Here is a 5752-nt window from a genome sequence, read left to right on the forward strand (position 1 = left end):
CAGAGCTCTACCCAGCTGCGTTGTCCATAGCCCCCTCCTCTGTGGTCAGGCTCTCTCCTGGCTCCTGTTGCCTGATGATGAGGAATCGGATGTGGCTAGTTGGAACTCTTTTCCATGGAAAAGATTGGCCATGGAAGGGAAAGCAGTGCAAGGGCTTTTCTGTCCCCAGGATTGATCTCATCAGGGCTGCCTGTTCACCATCCTTTTCCCATCTCAGAATGCTGTGGGTCTTTTTCTATCAAACAGCTCAAGCAGCAATACACACCATTTCTGACAAGTCCTGTTTTCCTTCATAATGTTATGGGGCGCAACTTAAGAACAGACTGATCACCACCGAGAAGTCCAAATTTGAGAGTCTTTATTAAGCCGGCCAGCTGACTGTCTCACACAATGCCCCAAAAAATGGATATTGGAAGAATAGCCCTGACCATAGGGTTTTAGGGGTTCTTATACCAAAAATTACATTAATCATAAGTGTCTGTTGCTATGATTTGAAATTACACATTAACATCATAAGATCATCAACAAGGGGGAAGTGGGTCAAAATGACCCTTATCTAGGTACAAACTAAAGAATGGTTACTAACATCCACACAATCACTGTTCACATGGTACATTGTTTAGGAGCAATAGGAATCAAAAGAGAGCAATGTTTCTTTACATAGGAATTATCATTCTGTATTGTTAAACATGTCACACTAAGTAACTGATGATGGGTACAGAGGCGGGGTGTTCCCATGGGAGAAACTTATTTCCTACATAACATGGAGTCTCAGAGCAAAATGGAGTCTGTTCAGTCATTTCCCTTAGAGTCTGGCCTATAGCATTCTCATGGAGCCAGATCTGTCAGCTCATCACACTAAGAACATGTACAATTTATTTTCTGGAAAGGAACACTCAGCCTTTGGCACAACTTCCTTAAGACTCCCAATTTACTAATCCATTTTAAAAAGAAAGGTTTTAAAAAAAATTTCACTATAGAATGAGAGAGTGAGTGCTGGGAGTGAGGTAGAAGGGAAATTTTTAGACACAAAAAGCATGATTTGGCCAAGGGTTCCCAGGCCTCAGCACACTCTCTTGCCCACCCCCTGCTCCCTGACACTCTTTGCCTGATCCTAGATCTGTTTTTTGTGTGTGCCTTTGGATGTTCCCTGCCCTAAGATCTTTGACTATCCTTTAGTCAAAGGGCTCTTCTGACATACCCCAGGGTCTTCTTTTCCATTTTTAGATGACTTGACTTGTCTGCAGCTTTTAATGCTGCTGGCCAGCCTCCTTTTGTTTTTTATTGCAAATTTAATACAGGGTAATTGGCAAGAAAATGCCAGTAATACAAAAGTGTATTAGGTAAAATATAAAATTTCCTTCTTTCATCTCCCTCCCTCAATACTATTTTCATAGGTAATCACTATTTATTGACAGATTGGGGTATGTTCTTCCACATTTTGTGTGTGTGTACTTGAACATGCACACGTGCACACACACACACACACACACACACACACACACACACACACCTGTTGTAAATACTATTGGTTTGCCTAGATTTTCTTCATCTGACCCTTGTACCCATCCCAGGCACTCCCTTCTGTGGTGAATCATCCTCAGCAGACTCTTATCCAGAAATATCTGGGAGTGGGGATCATGCCTATCTGCAAGGCAGCCCCCAGTCAGTCACTGAATAATATAGGTACAAAAGCCTGGCCTCTTTCTTCCAGGTTGGGCAGTCCTGTGCTGCCATTTATGTTCCAGAGTTCCCCATGAAACCAAACTGGGTCATTCACTGAATCTCCACCTTGCTTGACTTCTAACCCCTACCCTTTACTCCTTCCCTGAATCCCTCATAGGCTTCATCTGTGAGTACTTCCTCAACAAATTTCTTGCACGGAAACATAAGTGTGTACTGTAAAATATATAGGTTTCCGTATATGTATGGGTACATTCAGAATGTACTCATGGGTACATTCAGAAAAAAGCCCACTTGTATCTGAAGCATTTAATGATTTTTTTCATTAGATAATATACTATAGACACCTTTAAGTATAGATCTACTTTATTTTTTACGGCAGCAGAGTTCTCCCCGAATTGATAAATAGCCCTACTAATGAATTTGAGTATGCCAGGTGCTGCTTTAAGCTATAAGGTTGCCTCCAATTTCTCTCTTACAAAAAACAGGAATGTTTTTGTAAGCACGTTCAAGTATTTGTGTAAGTGGTTTTAAGGACAGATTCTTGGAGATGGAATTGTGGGGTCAAAGAGAAATTACATTTGCAGTTTTAATGGATCTTTTCTTTTTTTAAGGAAATGTTCCTGCCTTAGCCCTAGTCATGTCCAGCTTCTTGCTTTGTGTCTCTCTTTCTCTTCCTGCTCCTCCTGGTATCCTCCCCTAGACACATTTCAGGAAGTCCTTGTCACCCATGGCTGGTCTTTTCATCCTTCCTTATTCCTCTGGCATGTGGATACAAGGAATCCCTACTGGTTTTCTCTTGAACTCTGATTTTTCAGAGGAGGACAATAGGACTCAGGGAGGGTAAGTGACCCACTGCTGTGGTTTAGATGTTTCCCCAAAAGTTCATGTGTTAGATACTGTCCCCAATGCAGTATTGTCGAGAGGTATAATTTTGGGAGATGATTGAACATGAAGGCTCTGCTCTCATAAATGGATTAATCCATTCATGGTTTAATGGACTAATGATTATCACAAGAGTAGCTTTGGGGGGAGGGAACTTAAGGGCTTTATAAGGCAGGCCTGGAGCACCAAGCAGAGCAGAGAGCTGACTCAGCTACCGTACCACCCACCTCCCAACTCTGCAGACAAGACAAAATGACTGTGTGTGTACATGCTGATTTTGGTGCTGGCTCTGGCTACCTTCTCAGAAACTTCTTGGAAACCTCATTCCTAGCAGCAGGATATGCCCTTGGAAAAGATATGCCCTAGCAGCAGGATATACCCTTGGGTCCAGCAACCAACAAGGACCTGGAGCCACAGTGTGTGGACCAACTGGGCCCATCCTCTCACCACCGAAGACAGTTGGGGCTCCAGATCCCCATACTTCGTGGCAGAGCTGTCCAAGAAGCAGGAGGCATGGATGGAGGAAGAAGAAGCAGCATGTGGATGCATGGATTTTGGCCACCGCAGTGCTAAGGAAGGGGACCAGCATCCCTACAACAAGCTTCAGAGACCTACCACCTCCCACCCCATCCCTAGTCCCATCCTGTGAAAACTAAGCAAAGTAAACTAGCTTCAAATAGGGAAAAAAAAAATAGAATGAGTGGCATTGTTTAAAAAGGAGCTTTTGCTGGATGCAGTGGTGCATGCCTGTAATCCCAGTGACTCAGGAGGGTGAAGCAGGAAGATCATGAGTTCAAAGCCAGTCTCAGCAACTTAGCAAGGTGTAAGTAACTCAGTGAGACCCTGTCTCTAAATAAAATATTAAAAAGGGCTGGGGATGTGGCTCAGTGGTTAAGTGCCCCTGAGTTCAATCCCACTACCAAAAAATAAAATCAAAGGGAGCTTTCTGAGGCACATTTGCCATGCCTTGCTATGTCATGATGTGGCAAGGTTCTCATCAGATGCTGAGCAAATGCTGGTACCAGGTCTCTCTCTCTCTCTCTCTCTCTCTCTCTCTCTCTCTCTCTCTCTCTCTCTCTCTCTCTCTCTCCAGTATCTTTTTATGTTGCCTACACTGGCTTCAAACCCCAGAGCTCATGTTATCCTGCTACAGCCTTCTGAGTAGCTGGGACTATAGGTGTTCCCCACCATACTCAGCTTAAATCTCTACTTTTTAAAAAAATCACTCAGTTTCAGAAACAGAAAACAGACAAGATGCCCACTTGCCCACATTTCTACCAAACATTTTCATTGGGCTGTCTCAAAGACATTTCAAATTCATTGTCCTATATTATTCTTTTAACCCCTGCCCCCAAACTTGCTTTTCCTATTTCCAGTAATCTATATCCCAGGAAAATATCCCTTCACCTTCACCCCTTGATGTTCCCCTCCATTCCTTACCAAGCATGGTTCCTACTGGCTAGACCTTGTGTTATAATTTAGATATTGGGTGTCCCCCAAAATCTCAAGTGTAAGACATTGCAGGAAAGTTCAGAGTTGAAATGATTGGGTTATGAGAGCCTTAACCTAATTGGTGCATTAACCCACAGATATGGATTAATTGGGTGGTAACTCTAAGCAGGTAAGGTATAACTGGGAGGCTTTGGGGGTTTATATTTTGTCCCTGGTGAGCAGGGATTGTCTGTTTCCTGATTTCCATGTCCTGAGATGCTTTCCTCCTCCATGCCCTTCCAATATGATGTTCTGCCTTACCTTGGACCCTAAACAATGGAGCCAGCCATCAATTGTCGGAGACTTCAGAAAGTTTGAGCCCCAAATAAACTTTTCCTCCTCTAAATTGTGTTTGTCAGGTCTTTGGATCACAGTGGCAAAAAATAGCCGACTAAAACACCTTGGATCACTTCCAAAACTCCTCCTGGGTTTCCCTTTGTTACTGTCCTAGTCAGGTCTTGATCTGGTTTCATGGCCTCCACCTGGTTTGCTACCTTATTAGCAGCGCATTCTTCATCCTCACAGTCACTGCAGAGCCCCGAATTATGGCTTTAAGCTCCCCTCCTGGGCTCATACAACTCTCAAGGCACTCAGATTAGAAGAGCAAGGAAAGATGCAGCCTGATGTGCATCAGAGGCCAGCATAATCTGACCCAGATTACCCCACCAGAGGCCTCTTAGATCCTCAGGCATAAGGACCAGAACCACACATAAAATATGTTCTTTCAATCTGATCTCCACAGGTCCAGCTGCTCCAGATTCAGCCTTGTGCACCCTCTTCTCAACTTCAAAGCCCCTTTCTTTCATTCCCTGGTGGCTACTTCTTCTTCTCCCCAGTGAGGGGAGGCTCATGCTTGGTAGAATTCACCAACATGTATGTATGACATCAGAGGACAGAAATATCTGTCTGTGAGGTGCATCAGCCAACTACGTGTGGTGGAAATGGGAGAGGATAGGAAGGCGAGCCACCTGGGCTAGTGTCCGAGAGACCTGAGACCTAGACAGGTCACCAGGTAGGTCATTACATCGTTTGACTTCAGATGCTTCATCAAAAATTCACAACAATGGAGTGTTTCAGTAAACCCTTCCAAGACAGTAACTCTCTAGAGATCTAAGAGTATTTAGGGAAAATTTGGAAGAACAAACCATTTTTATCAGTTCTTTTCTGGACTCTGACTGCATTGGATTTATCTTTATGCCTCTCAAGTGCTATGGTGATGCCTCATTGGACATTAGGTAGTGAATAGAATGTGCAATAAACAAAGGAGTGAGAACCTATGCTTTTTAATTAGGAAAATATATGATGTTCTTAATCTGCAATGTCATTTGGTTTTGCTTCCCTGGAGAACAGTTCTAAATGGGAGTGATTGGTTCACCACTTGTAGCTGTTAGTTAGTGAAGTTTTCTGGAGGGAAGTTTAGCAATCTATGTGGAAAACCCTAAACTTATGCATGTCTTTAATATTACTTATTCAAATTTTGAAAAAATAATTAAGGATATATGATGAGATTTAGTTCTGCAAGTGCTACTTATAAAAAAACAACTTATATGTATAATAAGGGGTTGGTTAAGTAAATTCTTGAACTCAGATACACTGGAATTTTGGGCAGTCATTAAAAATTTATTACTCAAGTGTATGTATGTTTATTGTAATTATTAACATTAATTATACCAATTAATAGGATTCATTGGAC

The 5752-nt window shown here is 42.7% G+C and overlaps 1 pseudogene; it reads left to right on the plus strand.

Moving 5' to 3' along the window:
- The first annotated feature begins 2830 nt into the window (after positions 1-2830).
- Positions 2831-3217, plus strand: LOC124985646 (gastrin-like; annotated as a pseudogene).
- The last annotated feature ends 2535 nt before the right edge of the window (positions 3218-5752 follow it).

Source organism: Sciurus carolinensis, chromosome 5 (assembly GCF_902686445.1).
Source record: "Sciurus carolinensis chromosome 5, mSciCar1.2, whole genome shotgun sequence".
Classification (NCBI taxonomy): domain Eukaryota; kingdom Metazoa; phylum Chordata; class Mammalia; order Rodentia; family Sciuridae; genus Sciurus; species Sciurus carolinensis.